Genomic DNA, 19,290 nt, shown 5'->3' on the forward strand with positions numbered 1-19,290 from the left:
TTTTTTTTGAATCTTTTAAAAATTTTATTTATTTATTATTTTATTGAAGGATAATTGCTTTACAGAATGTTGTTATTTTCTGTCAAACCTCAACATGAATCGGCCATAGGTGTACATATATCCTCTCCCTTTTGAACCTCCCTCCCATCTCCCTTCTCATCCTGCTGCTCTAGGTTGATACAGAGCCCCTGTTTGAGTTTCCTGAGCTGTACAGCAAATTCATACCCTTGTTTAATTCTGGGGCATGACTGCTGCCAGCACTAGCCATGAAGCGGGGCCCTGAGCGCAGCAGCCCAGCAGGCCAGCTCCTCCCTCAGCCTCCGCTGAGTCCTGCAGGCACCCACCCAGGGAGCGTGCTTCCTGCGTCCTCATCAGAGGGGAAGTGGTGGCATGTTCCCCTGCCCTGGGGCCCTGTCTCCGCGGCTGCTGCCGCCAACTCTAATATTGGGAAACAGGAAAGATGTTTCTGGTTGTGAGTTGTTGGAAACTCAACTAGCTGGCTGGAAGGATAAATGGATGGAAAAACAACATGCTTTAGGGTCCAGCCTGACCCTGACCCTCACCGGGGCCTGGTGGACCCTCTGGAAGGAGTGACCTGTAGAGCCCACAGTGACCAGACCTCCAGGGATGATGGGGTCCAGGGCTGAGCCTGGACACTGGGACCTGTGGTGGGAGGTGAGCCCCCCTGCCCAGGGTGCAGAGTGTCCCCAGATAGCTGACCCCTGCTGCCAGGTGTGGCCCCTGCAGTGGCCGTGCGTGGCAGTGTAGGCAAGGGTGGCTAGTCCTCCAGTTCCCCTCACTGGGAGCTCTGTGTTGGCTGCTGGAAGAGAGGGAGCCCCACCGGGGTCCTGGGCTTCCTGGTCACCCTCCTAGGGTCTGGAAAATAAAGCTGGGCCCAGTTAGCTTATGTGAGGAAGGAGCTGGTCGACCACAGTGCAGAAGAGGGGGGTTGGAGGATGAAGGGAGGATGCAAAGACGCGGGAGACCACACCGGAAACTTGACCAGCCCCTCTCAGCACCCCTTCACTGCACCCCATGTCCAGTGCCCCCAGGGCCTACAGTAATGGGTTTCCTCTGAAGCCCTCTCTCCTCCCAGCCCTCCCTTGTTCCACTGGAACCCCACCATCACACCCCCAAAATTATTCACCAAAGGCTGCTGTTGCTGCTAAGTCGCTTCAGTCGTGTCCAACTCTGTGCGACCCCATAGACGGCAGCCCACCAGGCTCCCCCGTCCCTGGGATTCTCAGCCAGAGCCTTCTTTCCACACTCTGCCCCCAGGCCAGCTGGGATCGAGACCCTGCTGCAGAACGCCCACTGTCCGCAGCAACAATCAGAACAGACAGATGCTCCCCACGGGACAGACTGGCCACAGGGTCTGGTCTTGCCCCCTTGTATCTTTCCCAGCCAGCTTTCAGACCACACAGAATGGCTCTGCACTCTCCACCCAGTCACCCGCTGGCCCTTCTGGGCTTGATCACGGTACCCTGTGAGTCCTCGTGGCTTGCCCTCCCCCATCCTTCCTGCCTGCCCCCTCCTCCAGGAGTAAGGCTCTCGTGTCTGAATCCTCTCTCCCGTCAGCCCAGTAGCCCACACTGGGCACTGGTGATGCTGGTGGAGTGTCCGGTCGTGGACCTGGGTCATATCCCCTCTCCCAAAGGCTGGCTGAGCTCCAGGAAGGCTGAGGGTCTGGAGGAGCCCCTGTCCCGAAACCTGAGTTCTCCTCCCACCTGGGCCAGGCCGCTGCCCTCTCTCTGAAGGCGCTGGGTTTTACCCTGGGCGGGTGGCTTTGATAGGATCTAGACCCTCGCCTTTTGGAGTTTTGTATTAATACTTTCTAGACCACTGCTGTTCCTGGAAAACATTCCAGCCAAATTTTCCTTTGGTCACCCTCCTTTCATCTTGGAAGGCAGCCTGGCAAAGGGGAGCCCCGTTAGCCCCTGCTAGGAAGCAGTCCCCCCAGTCATTGGGCCTCCCTATACCTCCGGCTCTGAACCCTCCTGGCCATAGTGTCACCAGGCTGCCACCCAGCGGCCACTCGGGGAGTGGACAGCTTTCTGTTTGGCAACCAGCCTGCTGGATGGACCCACCCAGGCCCAGCTGCTTCTCCCATCTATTTTCTCCCTCACCCACTCACTCATCTGTTCACTCATTCATTCACTTAGCAGACCACTGGGAGCCCAGCTGAGCCAGGTCCCGACGGATCTCATGGCTGGAAGGACTCAGCCAGAGAAAGAGCTCAGCCCTCCTCCCAAGGGGCTGACTTTCTAGCTGGGACACAGATGGGGTCCAACAACTGGGGATGGTGGGATGAATTGGGAGATTGGGATTGATATACATACACTGAAAGCGAAAAAGTGTCAGTTGCTTAGTCATTTCCAACTCTTTGCAGCTCCATGGATTGTAGCCTGCCAGGCTCCTATGTCCATGGAATTCTCCAGGCAAGAATCTGGAGTGGGTGCCTTTCCCTTCTCCAGGGGATCTTCCCGACCCAGGGTTCGAAGCTGGGTCTCCTGCATTGCAGGCGATTCTTTACCATCTGAGCTACCAGGGAAGCCCCATAAATACACCACCATGTGTAAAATGTAGTGGGAACCTTCTGTATGGCCCGGGGAACTCAGCTCGGTGCTCTGTGATGACCTAGAGAGGTGGGATGGGGGGGCGGTGCAGTGGAAGGGAGGTCCAAGAGAGAGGGGATATATGTATACATATAGCTGATTCAATCCATTGTAGAGCAGAAACTAATACAACATGGTAAAGCAATTATACACCAATTAAAAAAAAGGCAACTCTTTTCAGGTTTTCAGGGTTCAAGGAACCATGAGCAGCAGTCTCCTGAGACACCCTCTATAGGCAGTGCAGGAAGTCCTGTCCAGGAACAGCACAAGCCCTGGAAGTGTTTGGAGACGGTGGAGCTTCAGGGCAGCCTGAAGAACTATGACCCTCAGAAGGGCAAATGCTTCCCAGGCACTATCAGGCTTAAGGCCCTGCTTGTGGTGTCCACTCCCCACCCCAAGTATGTGTCCTGGGGGACCAGCAGCAGTGTGATAAGGCCAAGGCTTGGCTATCCCCCACATGGACAGCAAGGTGCTGAAGAAACTCAACAAGAGCAAGAAACTGGTCAAGAAGCTGGCCAAGAAGTATGATGTCTTTCTGGCTTCAGCGTCTCTCCCTGATTAAGCAGATCCCACGAAGCCTGGGCCCAGACCTGAACAAGGCTGGCAAGTTCCCATCCTTGCTGACCCACAGTGGGAACATGGTGGCCGAAGCTGATGAAGTGAAGTCCACGATCAAGTTCCAGATGCAGAAGCTGCTGTGTCTGGCAGTGGCTGTTGGCGACGTGAAGATGACAGACGAGGAGCTGTGTACAACATCCACTTAGCTGTCAACTTCCTGGTATCATTGCTCAAGGAAAGTTGGCAGCACATCAGGGCCTTGTCCATTAAAAGCACCACGGGCAAGCCCCAGCAACCTGTACTAAGGCACAGCTTAATAAACCATACTCCACACACACAAACAAGAGTCAAGATTGAAACTTCCATTGAATTTATGTCAGAAAATACTTGAGATTGGTTGAACTACCTCACAATAAAAATTAAACCCATCAGACTGATAAAACAAAAGCAACCGGGCAGATGACAGGAGGGATGAGAAAGTAGGGGGGCTCCTTCTGTCCCAGCCTCACGGATTCTGCCTGTCATTCTGCCCGGGGCCACGTTGTGGGCGAGAAGATGCTGCTTCTGTGAGAGTCGTGGCCTCCTCCCCCCAGGCTGTGGCCCGAGTCATCAGTGGACTGCATCTGTTCCAGGGGCTCCCCCACTCCACCCAGCTTCTCTCTGCATTTTTAACTCACCTGTGAGGACTGTCCTTTTTTAGTTTTAGTAAATCATTCTTTATTTTTGGCTGCACTGGGTCTTCGTTGCTGCTCGCGGGCTGTCTCTAGCTGCGGCAGGTGGGAGCTTCTCTTCATTGTGGCGTGTGGGTTTTAGGGCTCATGGATTTCGTTGCTTCGTGGCCTGTGGGATCTCCCTGGACCAAGGGTGGAAGCCGTGCGCCCTGCATTGGAAGGCAGAGTCTTAACCACTGGACCATCAGGGAAGTCCCTGTTTTCTTTTAACAGCTTTGTTGAGACGTAATTCACATACCATATAATTCACTCATCTGAAGCGCACAGTTCAGTGGTTTTTAGTGTGTTCACAGCCATGCAGCTGTCACCACAGTTAATTTTTAGAACACTTCATCACTTCAAAAGGAAACCTCCTGCCTTCTAGCCCCCATCCCTCAGCCCTCCATCCCTCCCAGCCCTGCTGCTGCTGCTGCTGCTGCGTCGCTTCAGTCGTGTCCGACTCTGTGCGACCCCATAGACAGCAGCCCACCAGGCTTCCCGTCCCTGGGATTCTCCAGGCAAGAACACTGGAGTGGGTTGCCATTTCCTTCTCCAATGCATGAAAGTGAAAAGTGAACGTGAAGTCGCTCAGTCGTGTCCGAGTCTAGCAACCTCATGGACTACAGCCTACCAGGCTCCTCTGTCCATGGGATTTTCCAGGTAAAAGTACTGAAGTTGGGTGCCATTGCCTTCTCCCAGCCCTAGGCAAGTGCTAATACACTCTCTGTCTCTATGAGTTTGTCTGACTCTTTTCACTGAGCTTAATGTTTGCCAAAGCCTTTGACTGTGTGGATCACAATAAACTGTGGAAAATTCTGAAAGAGATGGGAATACCAGACCACCTGACCTGCCTCTTGAGAAACCTATACGCAGGTCAGGAAGCAACAGTTAGAACTGGACATGGAACAACAGACTGGTTCCAAGTAGGAAAAGGAGTACATCAAGGCTGTATATTGTCACCCTGCTTATTTAACTTATATGCAGCTACATCATGAGAAACGCTGGGCTGGAAGAAGCACAAGCTGGAATCAAGATTGCCGGGAGAAATATCAATAACCTCAGATATGCAGATGACACCACCCTAATGGCAGAAAGTGAAGAGGAACTAAAAAGCCTCTTGATGAAAGTAAAAGAGGAGAGTGAAAAAGTTGGCTTAAAGCTCAACATTCGTAAAACTAAGATCATGGCATCGGGTCCCATCACTTCATGGGAAATAGATGGGAAAACAGTGGAAACAGTGTCAGACTTTATTTTGGGGGGCTCAAAAATCACTGCAGATGGTGTTCGCAGCCATGAAATTAAAAGACGCTTACTCCTTGGAAGGAAAGTTATGACCAACCTAGATAGCATATTCAAAAGCAGAGAGATCACTTTGCCAACAAAGGTCCGTCTAGTCAAGGCTATGGTTTTTCCAGTGGTCATGTATGGATGTGAGAGTTGGACTGTGAAGAAAGCTGAGCGCCAAAGAATTGATGCTTTTGAACTGTGGTGTTGGAGAAGACTCTTGAGAGTCCCTTGGACTGCAAGGAGATCCAATCAGTCCATCCTAAAGGAGATCAGTCCTCCTGGGTGTTCACTGAAAGAACTGATGCTTAGGCTGAAACTCCAGTACTTTGGCCACCTCATGTGAAGAGATGACTCATTGGAAAAGACCCTGATGCTGGGAGGGATTGAGGGCAGGAGGAGAAGGGGATGACAGAATATGAGATGGCTGGATGGCATCACCGACTCGATGGATGTGAGTCTGAGTGAACTCTAGGAGTTGGTGATGGACAGGGAGGTCTGGTGTGCTGTGATTCATTGGGTCACAAATGGTCGGACACGACTGAGTGATTGAACTGAATTGAACTGAATGTCTTCAGGGTGTAGCTGTGTTTTAACAGGAGTGAGGGTTTCATTCCCTTTAAAAGCTGGATAGGTCCACCTATTGAATGGATGGACCACGATTTGTTTATCGCTTCATACACAGATGGACTTCTGGAGACTGTGATAAGGCGGCTGTGATCACCCATTTAACAGCCTTTCATGTGGACACATGTTATCATTTCTCTTGGGAATAAACCCAGAAGAGGAATTGCTAGGTAACATGATAACTCATAGGGCTTCCCTGGTGGCTCAGCTGGTAAAGAATCGGCCTGCAGTGTGGGAGATTTGGGTTCAATCCCTGGGTCAGGAAGATGGGAATGGCTACCCACTCCAGTATTTTTGCCTGGAGAATTCCATGGACAGAGGAGCCTGGCGGGCTATAGTCCATAGCGTCCAAGAGAGTTGAACACGACTGAGTGACTTAATACTTTCATAGCAACTCTTAGTAACTAAACAATGACAACCATGGTAACTCTATATTTAATTGATGAACTGCCAGCCCTGAGAATCCTTTAATATCCACGCCTGACCCAGTCACAGCCCTGATCAAGGCCCTCTGACAGTGTCTGACCTCATAGCCCAGGCCCTGCTGGCCCACCTTCTGCCCTCCACCCTCCACCCGCTGGCTTCCATCCTGGACTCAGCCCCCAGGCTCCCGCCCACTGCAGGGGTTTGGCAAGCACCAGGTTCTCCACATGGAGCTCTCCTGCCTCCCTCCTGCTTTTCTTCTGTCCTCCCAGAATTCCTCCCAGAAACACAGGCAGGCTCCCAGAAGTCCTTTCCTACTTTGCTTCCATGGCGTTTATGCAATTAGTTAATTAGAATCCACGTCTGGAGGCACCAGAAGGGCAAGTACTCTATGTTTTAAAGTACATAATAGATTGTGGTACTGGATTACAAAACCTAATACAATTTTTTTTTTCATGGAAAAGAAAAGCACACAATAGATGTTTCAAATTATTCGGTAGAAGAAGAAATTCTTTGAGCAAAAGGCCATCCAGACCTGTTTTAATTTCTAAATAGGATTGGGATGGGCTGAGCTCCCTTTTGCCTGCATAACTTTCTGCAGCCCTCGGCTCTTTTCTGGTAAGAGTATTTTGGTTTCCTTTTGGGGTCTCTCCCCACTCTTAGTCTAGGGGAGGTTAGAAACCCATATTGGCCAGCCAGTCTGTCCTTGGCAGCTGAAGTTGGTTCACAGAGGCAAATGGCTCAGGTGGGGGCAATGAGAAGTCACCCAGGTCTGCTCTCGTTTTCTCCATGGAGACGGTGAGCTGGCACAATGTGGCCAGGATTTCAGAAGAGACTGCCCAGGAATGAAGCCATGTGGAGGAAAGTCAGACTGAAACAGGAAGAGAGATGGATGACACATCCGGATTAAGTCATGCCTTATGTCCAGGTGAGTCAATACATTCCCCCATGCAGAAATCCGTTTGAACTGGGTTTCTGTACTACGTAATCAAACGATTCCTGATTAACGCAGGGTCTGCATGTGTGTGTGCTCAGTCACTTCAGTCGTGTCCAACTCTTTGTGACCTTATGGAGCCCACCAAGCTCCTCTGTCCATGGGGATTCTCCAGGCAAGAATACTTGAGTGGACTGCTGTGCCCTCCTCCAGGGGCTCTTCCCAACTCAGGGATCGAACCTGTGTCTCTTGAAATGTAAGCAGATTCTTTACTGCTGAGCCATGGGGGAAGCCCAGTGCAGGGTCTACGGCCCAGAAAAGTTTTGCAATCTTAGCCCATTTTCTATCAGGTGGATTTTTTTCTTAGTGATTTGTAAGAGCAATTAGTATATTAGGAACTTTTTACCATATACTTTGCAAATGTTTTCTCTGATCTGTTTGTGCATGTTTGTATGTATTTCTTTATAGAATGTTTTGTCATGCATAATTCCAAAAATTGTTGTATGATCAAATGTCTGTCTTTCCTCCCATAATTTGTGGTCTTTAATTTTACTGTATCTTTTTATGGCAATGCCCTTTATCAGATCAACAAGTTGTTCTTCTACTCCTAGGTTGCTAGACGATTTTTAAAAAATCACAAATGAGTTTTCAATTGTTTCAAGTCCTCCTTCTGCATCTGTTAAGATGATCGTGGATTTTGTTTTCCTTTAACCTGTAATGGGAAGTACATACATCAGTTTCCTGACATTGAAAACCCACTGTAAACCCAACATGGTCAGAGGTCTAACATTTTTTGTTATATAGTTGACTTCAATTTATTAAAAGTTTCTTTGGGTTTTCTGCATTCACCATCAGGAATTAGATTGGTCTTTTAACTTTCGTTTTGGAGTTGAGATCATGCTAGCCTTCCCTGATTTTTTTTTAAACTTATTTTTGGCTGTGCCATGTAGCATGAGGGGTCCTCCCCGATCTGAGGTCAAACCCATTCTCTCTCTTCAATCCCCCTCAAAGTTGAGAGTCTTAACCACTGGACAGCCAGGAAGTCTCTAAAATTGTTAAGATAGGGAGTTTTCTGCTCCACGATCACAGTAAAAATTCACCTGTGAAATCAGCCATATCTGGTGTGCTTGTGTGTGAGTTTTGGTCAAACATTGTGGCAGTAACCAAAGACCATGTAAATCAGAACAAGAGAGGCTATGTGCTCACCTTGCTCTGATAGGGAAGTAGCCCCCTCACTTGCATGCTGGAGAGATTCAAGGCAGACAGAGGAGGGGGCAGCTCCATCGTGAAAGGGGAGCTCAGGTGCACTCCGAGAGGGGGCTATGGGCTTGGGGAAGCTGTGGGCAGCCGACTGGAGGTGCTGCAACCCATCTGGTTGGTTACAGCAGCGTGCTTGACTTTCTCTGGTTGGTCCTGAGCCGGAAGTGGAGGCAGAAATTAGGGAAGCTGGCCGGTATTGGCCAAGTCCTGGCCGTTTGGGGCTGGCTGAGTTCTGTTGGCATATCTAGTGGCTGTGTGTGTGTGTGTGTGTGTGTGTGTGCATTCTCAGTCGTGTCTGACTCCTTGCGACCCTCTAGACTGTGGCCTTCCAGGCTCCTCTGTCCATGGAATTTCCCAGGCAAGAATACGAGAGTGGGTTGGTTGCCATTTGTTCCTCCAGGGGATCTTCCCCACCCAGGGATTGAACCTGCGTCTCTTGCCTCCTCTTCATTGGCAGGCGGATTCTTTACCACTGCCCCACCTGGGAAGCCTGCTAGTAGTCATGGTCCCAGTATTTCAGTCTCTCTGTATTTTCCTAGAATGTTACCCCTTTCTTTTTCCCTTTTAAATGTACTGGTATCAAGTTGTTTGTAGGATTCGCTAATAATTTCAATATTTAATATTTCTTTTATATGTTTTTCTCTTTCATTGCAGATTCATGTCTTTTCTCATTGTTCTTGTTGGACATGTTAGTGGTGTGATGACATGACACGTCTTTTTAAAGTACCAGTTTTTTTAATTAATTTATTCATTTACTTTTGGCCATGTTGCATGACCAGTGGGATCTTTGTTCCCCAACCAAGGATCGAACTTGCACTCCCTACATTGGGAGCACTGAGTCTTAACCACTGGGCCGCAGAAAGTCCCCTAAAGTACCAGTTCTGAGTTTTTGTTAGTCAATTTCCATTTCTTTCCTTTCTGTTCTTACCTTTGGTACTTGCTTCTGCTCCCTGGGATTTACTCTGCTCTTTTGTAATTGCTTAAATTGAATATTTAGATACTTTTTTTAACCCTTTCAGTTTTGTGATAAATGCTTTTAAGGCTATATGCTTCCATTCAGTGTTGCAACTTACTACGTGTCATATTTCCATTGTTGGGCAATTCAAAAATTTTCAGTTTCCATTGTGATTATCTCTTTAGAAGCTGTTATTTAGGAGAATGCATGTTTTAGTTTCTAGGAATATGGCATTCTTTACAAAAATCCAAACTCTCTTTTTACACAAAAAGAAAATTTAATTCTAGGAGGGTTTTTTTTTGTTTTTTTTTTTGGTAGTTTTCTTGGGATTTTCTACATTGAGAGTCATATGATCTGAAATAGGGGCAGTTTTATTTCTTCCTTCTCATGTATGAATGCCTTATATTTTCTTGCCTTCGTCCACTGGCTAGAAACTCCATCCAATCCTACACTGCATAAGGATGGTGAGAGTGGACAGCCTTGCCTCATTCTAATTTACAGGGAAAGTATTCAATCTTTCGCTATTAAGTATATAATGTTAGCTGTAGGTTTTTGCATCTATCATAAGAGAAGTGTGTCTCCCGTTTTCTTATTTTGTATTGTCTTTGTTTGGTTATGGTATCTGGACAATACTAACTTCACGAAATAAATTGAGAAGTATCTCCTCCTCTTGTTTTATGGATGAGATTGTGTAAATTTTTTCTTTAAATGTTTGGTAGAATTCTCCATGAAACCACCTGGGCTGTTTGGGTCTTCCTTTGGGAGACCCAAACCTTTGGGAGATTATGGAGTCACTGTCCATAATAGTTATGGGGCTATTCCCACGGTCCATTCTAAACTGGATAGGTTGTGGTGGTTTGTACTTTTTCCAGGACTTGTTCCAGTTCATCTCAATCATCACATTATGCTTTGCGGTTGTTTGTAATATTCCCTTGCCTCCCTTTTCGTGTCTGCAAGGTCTGCAGTGATGTCCCCCTTTATCAGTCTTGCTATGAGTTTGCCATTTTGATTAATCTTTTCAAAGAAATACATTCTGTTTCATTGATTTTTTCTATTTTTTGTCTATTTACAACTTAATTGGTTTCTGCCTTTAGAATTTCCTTCTTTTTACTTTCGATTTATTTTTGCTCTTCTTTTTCTAGTTCATAAGAAGGCAATGGCACCCCACTCCAGTGCTCTTGCCTGGAAAATCCCATGGATGGAGGAGCCTGGTGGGCTGCAGTCCATGGGGTCGCTAAGAGTCGGACATGACTGAGCGACTTCGCTTTCACTTTTCACTTTCGTGCATTGGACAAGGAAATGGCAACCCACTCCAGTGTTCTTGCCTGGAGAATCCCAGGGATGGCGGAGCCTGGTGGGCTGCTGTCTATGGGGTCGCACAGAGTCGGACACGACTGAAGCGACTTAGCAAGGTGGAAGCTTACATTTTTTTTTTCATTTGAAAGATCTATTCTTATATAGTCTTTTCTCATATAAGCATTTAATGCTATGAGTTCCCTCTAAACCCCGTGTTTGTTGCTGACTAGACATTTTTCACATTTTTGTATGTTGTGTTTTCATTTTTATTCAGTTCAGCTTATTCCGTAGCTTCCCTTGAGATGTCCTCTTTTGACCTGCTGATGATTTTGACATGTGTTTTTTCCAAGTGTTTGGATTTTCTTGTTATCTTTCTGTTGAAGACTTCTAGTTTGATTCCACCATGATCAGAGACACAACTTCTATGATTTCAGTCCTTTAAATCTATTGATGCTTGTTTTCTGGCTACTGTGGAATATGTTCCCCAGGCATTTCAGCAGAAGGTACATTCAGGTGGTTCCTGGTGGCTGCTGTGACCATGATCACACGGCAATTAGAACTGCATGTTGTGCCTTGCTCTTGTGGGTGGCAAGTCCGATAAATGCCAGTTAGATTCTGTTGGCTGATAATATTGAAGCCTTTAACATCCCAACTGACTTTCTAGATTTCTAGAAAATCAGAAATCTAGATTTCTATCAACTACTGAGAGAGGGGTGGTGATGTCTCTAGCTATAATTATGGATTTGTCTTATTTTTAAAAATGAGAATAACTAACTTTTGAGTACAAGAGCAGATGAAAAATTTCATATAATATGAGAGAACACTATTGGTATAAAGCTTGTGCAATAGAGCCCAATTCAGTCTCAGAGGGAAAACTTTATAGCCTTAAATACATAACTTAGAAAACATGAATGATTAGTAATCACTCTAGTGATTAAAAGAATATTAAGGAAATATAATGAACAACTCTATGTCAATACCTTTGACAAATGCCTTGAGAAACAAATTGCCAAACTCACCAAATAAGAAGATAACCTGAATAGCCCTATGTCTCTTTTAAAAATGGAACTGTTAGTTTAAAATCTTCCCTTGGGAATTCCTTAGCAGTCCAGTGGTTAGGATTCTGTGCTTTCACTTCTGAGGTGAGAGGGTACGATCCCTGATCAGGGAACTAATATTCTCCATGCCAAGAGGCTAAAAAAAAGGGAGGGGGTAGTGGAGACTTAAATAAAATAAAATTAAAATCTTCCCACAAAGAAAACTGAAATTGCTTGGTGAGGTTATGTTTTTAAAAACTCAATAATGAGAAAGCAATTTAATTATTAAAAAAAAATTGATCAAAGTGGTTGAAAAAGACACCTTACCAAAGAAAATACATAGATGACAAATAAGTAAGCCCATGAAAGATGGTCTACATATTTAGTCATTAGGAAAATGCAATTTAGAACTACAATGAGATCCCACTGCATAATATGAAAAGGGCTAAAAAAATAATCTGACTCTACCAAGCGCTGGAGGGAGTTGAAATTCCTTTACTACTGGTGGTGAAAATGGTACAACCCTGTGGAAAACTGTCACTTTCTTAGTGATTTTTACCAAGAGGAATGAAAGTACATATGTGTCCATACAAACACTGCAAAAATTTTCATAGCTGCTTTATTTGTAATATCCCAAAACTGGAGACAGCCCTACTGTCCATCAGTGGGTGAGTGGACAAGCACATTGAGGTCTCTTCATCCATGCAGTGGCATGGTCCCTGGTGTGAAATGTCCTGAGCAACTTATATGAATCTCAGAGTTCTTATGCTGAGCAAGGAAATCTGACAAAAAGAGAGCATGTTATGTGTTTTCATTATATGAGAGTATAGAATATAGAAGTCCATAAGAAATCCATGAAATGAATCTCTAGACATCTACAACCTGTCAGTGATTGTTTGAGGATGGGGAGGGCAAAGAGGGGCCAGAGGAGGATTTGGGGGCAATGTTTGCAATCTGGCCTGGGGTGGCAGTTTCAAGGTTGTTGTCTGCACAAACTTCTAAAATTGTGCGCTGCGATTGTGCACGGTTCATCACGTTAGGACGAATTACATGACAGTGACACTGTTAAGACCTCTCAAGTGGCCTTCTGGAACATTGGCTCTTGGGAAGGTCCTTCTGGAACCCAGTAGCTGTGCTGTGAGAGGCCCAAGCCACACGGAGGCCACTGGGAGGCCCCGTGGTCAGCTACTGGCCTCCCTTGGGTCCTTCATGGGAGCCCGGTCTTGGCTGTGTCACTGCAGGCCGAGGGCTAGCAGCTGGAACACCTTGGCCGGCAGGAACTGATTCATGGAAGGCAAGGAGGCCTCTGTTCCTGGCAGTCGGTGTCTGGTCGCAGGCCCTGAGCCTCTGGGGCGGGGGAGTCCATGGCCACAGCCCTGCTTCACGAGGCTGCCCAGGATCGCCCCACCCTGGGCACCAGCCTGGGACTGGGCAGCCAGGTAGCTCTGCCCTTGGCTCCACTGTCTTGTGGCAGGTCCCCTGGGAGGCCCTGGGCCAGGATGGAGGGACGTCAGCCACCCAGGAGCCCAGGGACTGAACTATATCAGAGCAGGGGGCCCAGAAATAAGGCAGGGTCCAGACAAGGGACAGACTGACCTTCAAACAGGGTGCCGGAAACAAGAAAGAAAGGTGAGGGTGGTGCAGAAAAAGAAAGGAAAGAAGAAAGTCTGCAGCCTGGGTGGGGCACACCGAACACCCAATCTGGGGAGAGTTAACCCAGTGGGGCAAAAGGCATCAGAGAAAATTAGAGGAATCACTCCAATTAACCATCTGCTCTCAAAGAGGAGGGGACACAACCATGGGGGAGGAGGGGTGGCAGAGGGAACAAAGGGCTGGAGGGCATGGGGTGTGGCAGCAGGTCACAGACTAAAAGCACCGGACAGAGCAGAGAAGAGGTCAGAGGTGACCCTAAGCTGAGGCAGAATGTTCTTAAAGGCACAGCAGAAGCCAAGCAGGGATGTGGGGAAGCCGATATTACAGACCAAGGGCACGCCTGGCTCCGGGAACTTTGCCAAGCTGACCCTGAGACAAATAGATCCTGGTTGTTTCTGACGTTCAGGGCCAAAGAACTATTTAGGCTTCAACCCAAAACGAGGCTGTCACCCAGAGAGGGTGGGGAATCAGGTCAGCGTTTACAGGGGAGATGGCATCTGGAAGCTTACAGAAGTTAAGCTGTAGTTCAGGCTCCAGAGTGATGAGCAGACCCCAGACCTCCAACCCTACCCAGCCTTTCTGGGAAAGACCACCCACAAAAGAAACCCTGGCAGTCCAGACAAGCAAGAAGATTGCTAGAGAGGCCAGGGAGAGGGCAGGGCCTTCAACAGCCTCCTCCAGGAGGCCAGGACAGCCCCTCTCGGTCCTGGACACTGGATGGCCCTCCAGGCCCCCAGGGAGGGTGAGGGGACCTGGGTGTCCTGGAGCAGAATCAAGACCAGGGCTCAGCTTTTACAAACAGAACGGAGGCACACCCTCTGTACGACAATATACAAGACACAGCCTTGAGTGTTTAGACTTCGATGATGTAAAACTATCGTGTTGTTACCAAGTCTAAGCTCGTACTACTGGCCTCCTGACAGGCCAATAATCAAGAGACAAATTGTTGGGGCAAGGAATATGACTTTATTTGGAAAGCCAGCAAATCGCCAAGATGGTAGGCTCATTCACCCCTCCCCACAAAGAACCATCTTGCCTGAGTTAGAATTCAGGTTTCTTTTATATTAAATGGGAAGGGAGTTAAAGTCAAACATTTCCCGGTTCCCATCAGCCTCTGGAGGGGGTGTGTTCATTTCTTTCTCCCTGCTGTCATTTCAGGTGGGCCTGGTCAGGATATTTCTTGTGAGCTAAGCAAAGGTACTTTAGCTTAATGCTCATTACCTGGGAGGTGGAGTTCCCAGAGCTGGACCAATGCATATAATTTGAGCTTATAGGCCACATTCCTTTAGCGATTAACTTGTCATAGAATACAAGGTTCTTCTTCCCCTTACAGTGTGGCTGTGAGGAGGGGACCCAACAGGATAGGCGTCCTCGAGGGTCACAGGTGCGGGGAAGATGGGAGAGGGTAAGAGGTGCAGGTCACAGGTGCGGGTAAGGAGAGGGCAGGTCCCACTCCCTTCAGCTGAGAAGGGGTCCTGCTGGCCACAGAGCATGGGTCTGAGCTCTCAGGACAGAGTCCCGGCTTGTAGCACCAGTAGGACGGCAATGTGGCCATGAGGCCAAGCTGTACACACGCCGCCCCCCTCCACCTCCCAGGTTGGGTGGTCCAGCCAGGCTGCTGCCTGACCCCTGGGGATGGGAGGGCAGCTGTGGGAGCCGAGCTCAGACTGGCCTCCCAAAGGTGGTACTGGGCCCCTGGGTGCTGTGTTGGGTGCCTTCCGGTGCCTCCAGCTTGTCAGCAATTAGGAGGTGGGGAGTGGGTGGTGTCACAAGGAGGGGAGTAGGAAGGGAGCAAAACCGCTTGACTCCACTTTCTGGTGTTCCTATCCTCTTTGGGGAACTAGTATCTCTGGTGGAAAATAAATACTTTCTGAAGACTGGCATTTCCTCCCCCTCACTTCTGTTTTTCTTTTTTTTTTTTTCTGTTAAATTCAAGCAAACTGGGGAAAATACCCAAGACCTAGTGGCCGTGGTTGTTCTTCTGGGAAGGGGTCAGGGCCCGGGGTTGGCGGGAAGGAAGTAATCCATCCCCTGGAAACCCTGCTGGGTGTGCGAATTTGTATTGTGGTGCATGGGTTACTTGAAACAACTATTTATAAACACGCAGAATGACCAGTTTCAGTAACAAGGGAGTGAGGCAGGGGAGACGTGGACAGCCCAGCCTTGTCCCTGGGTCAGCTGGTGGAGGTCAGCTCCCTTCCCAGGCCACCACTCCTACCTGCCCCGTCCGGCCCTCTGTGCTCCTTTGGGCTGATTGCAAGATTTGCACCTCATCTTCAGCTGCCCCCAATGCCAGCAGCCTCGTTCCAGGATCCAGAATTCCACCAAGGGCTGGATCAACAGGGCTGGAGCAGGATAGGTACTTAGGAGTGTGTACATCACAAAGATGCCCTCCTGTCCCGAGTCCCCAGCGTCCATCACATCAGTGAGGCTCTCTGCTGCTGCCTCTATGGGCACCACACGGCATTCCTCATTTAATATGTTCCTTGTGTGCGTGCATGCTAAGTCACTTCAGTTGTCTGACTCTTTGCGACCCCATGGACTGTAGCCCATCAGGCTCCTCTGTCCATGGGATTCTTCAGGCAAGAATACTGGAAGACTGGCATTTCCATGTATGCCCTCCTCCAGGGGATCTTCCTGACCTAGGGATGGAGCCTGCTGGATGGAGCACTAGAGAGCCTCACTGAGACACAGTCCAGAGACCACAGAGATCAACACAGCCAGACGCCGAAGTGCAAAGGACAGGTTCTAATCAGCACTATACTCCCAGTGGGGCAATTCCAGCATGAACTGAACTCAATTTCAACTTGTGCGGAGGTGACTGGCATTTTAAAGTGAGAATATGGGAATCGGGACAGCTGAGAGCTCAGGCAGTGGAGTCAGGCAGCAGACAGTTATAAAGCAGGCAGGAGGCTGGGAGACCCCATCTGGTTCCTTAACAGCACTTGTCCGGAATGAGCCTCTGGGTTCTCACAGAGGCCCGAGATGTCCAGCCTCAGGTGGGCGCTCTAAATGGGGCTGGGGTTGCCCCAGGGATGCAGTTTGAGCTGTCAGAAACCGAGTCTTTCTAGGCGTGATGCAGAAGCAGGCTTTGAGACAAGCCTGGCTAGAGTTTAGTCAAGGAGAGAAAATTTTAGTCACCACATACCATACAATCCCTCCATTAAAAGTGTACAATTCAGGGGACTTCCTTGGTGGTCAGTGGCTAAGACTCCGTGCTCCCAATGCAGGGGTGTGCAGGTTCGATCTCTGTTCAGGGAACTAGATCCCACGTGCCAGAATTAAGACCCAGTGCAGCTAAATAAATATTTTAAAAGATAAAGTGTACAAGTCAATGAATTTTAGTATTATTCATAGAATTGTGCAATCATCCTATATTCCTACATCTGAAACATTTCCATAACTCCAGAAAGAAATCTGTCTCCATCTGTAGTCACTCCTAATTTCCCCACCCCACCCCACCCCAGCTCCTAGCAACCACTCATCTATTGGGTTGGCCAGGAAGTTCATTCTGGTTTTCCCATAAGATCATGCAGGAAAACCTGAATGAACTTTTTTGCCAACCCAATACCTCCTGTCTCTGGATCGGCCTGTTCTAAACCCTTCATACAGATGAAAAAGTGAAAGTGATATTCGCTCAGTGGCATCTGACTCTTTGTGACCCCATGGACTGTAGCCAGAATCACATAATACGTTGTCTTTAGCGACTGACTTCTTCCACTCAGCGTGTTTTCAGGTTTCATCTCTGTTGTAGCAGGGCAGTGTTTCACTCCCTTTTACGGCCAAATAGTATTGCATTATACAAATAGACCACATTTGACTTATCTGCTCATCAGGTGATGGCCACTTGGGTTGTTTCCACCTTTTCGTTGTAATGAGTAAAATGCTGCTCTGAAGATTCCTGTGCAAGTTTTTTCGTGGCCAAGTGTTTCTAAGCCCCTGTAGCAATAGGCCCAAACTTGGCCAATAACTGCCAGCTTCCCTAATTTCTGCCTCCACTTCCAACTCAGCACCAACCAGAGAAAGCCAAGTACGCTCCCCTAACGAACCACAGGGGTTGCAGCACCTCCAGTCGGCCCCCTACAGCTTCCCCAAGCCCACAGCTCCCACTTGGGGTGCACCTGAGCCCCCGTCTCGTGATGAAGCCACCCCCTCTTCTGCCTGTCTTTGAGGTTCGGCCAGCACGCAAGTGAGGGGGCTGCCTCCCGCTAGAGCAAGCCGACCGAGCACACAGCTCCGCTTGTTCTCATTTTGCGTGGTCTTCGTTCATATCTACACATTTTATAGCTCCAGCTCTGTGGTCCGTTTTGAGGAACGTCTGCCTGTGTGTGGGAGGCACGCTCCCACGCTCACTCTTCGTGTGGATGTCGTTGTTGAAAAGGCGTCTTTCCCTGCTGCTTGGTCTTGGCACCCTTGCTCAAACTTCTTGACAATGGACTCCTGTTGTGTAACTTGTTGTGAACTATTGTCTTTAAGGAAGAAAGGTGGAGATTGAATCATGAAATGCTGAGCTTGCTTCCCTGCCAGCGTGAAATCCATCACTTCCTTACCCGGAATCAGGTGACCCACAGGTGGGGCTGCTCCTCTGTTTTGCTCGCCTTCTCAGGCTGGTTCTAAGCCAACACAGGTGGAGAACTCCCTGGGGAAGGGCCTCCTCAGCCCTGACTTGCCCCGATTTTCCTGCTTTCCCCTGCCTGCCTCGTTTTTCCCCTCTTGCCCCCATCCAGGAAGCTGGGCCCCTGCAGGGCAGGAGGGCAGGTACTGTGCCTGAAGCCCTCCCCCGCGGCCCACCAGTAAACACTGCAACCCTTCACTACCCTTTGCACCCCGCCCTGCAGTACCCTCCCCAAACCACATGGGGCCCTTCGTCCCCTGACACTGGTCCAGGAAGCGCCATGTAAGCTGGCTGGGCTGGGAGGAGGCTGGTGAAATGCCATCTTCCCAGACTGCCTGGGCACTCTTGCAGGCAAGTAAAGAGGATCCCAATGCTTCAAATCAAAGCAGCTTTAAGGGCAGAGAATGTGGCCCTGTGTGGCCAACATTTCTGATTTGCTGTTTTCAACTTGCCAGGGGTCTGAGAGAAGTGGCAGCCTGCTCCGTGACCAGAGTCATGTGCACCCGCCCCTCCTGCTTTACTTCCTGGGCTCTGGGTTCCAACCACCTCAGTGGGACTCCAGCCTGGGTGCCAGGGCACCAGACTGGGCTTTCTGTGAGGCTCTGGGTGCTCCATGCCTGCCTGCCTGCCTGGGGCTCAGGAAGTCTGGCCCACAGCCACGTGTTCTTCCAGACCCATGGCTGCTTCATGTTCAAACACTGCAGCAGAAACTGCACTCTACACCCAGCACCGTCACCCAAAAATGTGACTCTAATCCAGGTCTCTCTGCCAGTTTTAGGAAATTCACAAAGGGGCCAAATTGGACGGGAGAAGCAACTGGATGCAGGACCCAGCTTATCTCGCGGAGAGGACGAGGAGGGGACATGCGCCATAGAGATGTGAGTAGATCTCAGCTGGACTTGATTCAAACAGAACGAACTACTTAATGACATGCACGTGGTAACCCAGGAAATTTGATGATGGTAACATGGGCCATTTTATGTACAATGAATTATTATTGCAGTTATGTTAGAACTTTTAAAAGACCGTTTTCAGAGGCTTGTTAAGTATTTATCTATAAATGACAGGACATCTGGGATTTGCTTCCAAATAATCCAGTGGTAGGAAAGGGTCTGTAGGGCTTGGAGAACACAGGCCTGGTGAAAACTCACTGCTGAGGCTCGGGTGGGTGGGCATGTGGGTGGTTTGTTGTTTAAGTAACAGCTCTGTTGTAATTCAGTAATTTTCGGGTTACAGAGCTATGCAACCATAACCATGACTTATTTTTTTATCTGCTTGAAATGCTCCATAAGTCTCCTTGCTTCATGGCACAGGGTCAGAGGC

The 19,290-nt window shown here is 48.6% G+C and overlaps 1 long non-coding RNA gene and 1 pseudogene across 1 annotated transcript; both read left to right on the forward strand.

Annotated features, from left to right (window-relative positions):
• Positions 1 to 2,863: 2,863 nt before the first annotated feature.
• LOC113878381 lies at positions 2,864 to 4,005 on the forward strand (annotated as a pseudogene).
• Positions 4,006 to 6,356: 2,351 nt separating this feature from the next.
• LOC113877654 lies at positions 6,357 to 18,990 on the forward strand. Its single transcript, XR_003506784.1, has 4 exons — positions 6,357 to 6,835; positions 7,013 to 7,145; positions 17,829 to 17,923; positions 18,740 to 18,990. It is a non-coding gene; the product is annotated as an uncharacterized LOC113877654 (long non-coding RNA).
• The last annotated feature ends 300 nt before the right edge of the window (positions 18,991 to 19,290 follow it).

The sequence above is a fragment of the Bos indicus x Bos taurus genome, chromosome 19, assembly GCF_003369695.1.
Source record: "Bos indicus x Bos taurus breed Angus x Brahman F1 hybrid chromosome 19, Bos_hybrid_MaternalHap_v2.0, whole genome shotgun sequence".
Classification (NCBI taxonomy): Eukaryota; Metazoa; Chordata; class Mammalia; order Artiodactyla; family Bovidae; genus Bos; species Bos indicus x Bos taurus.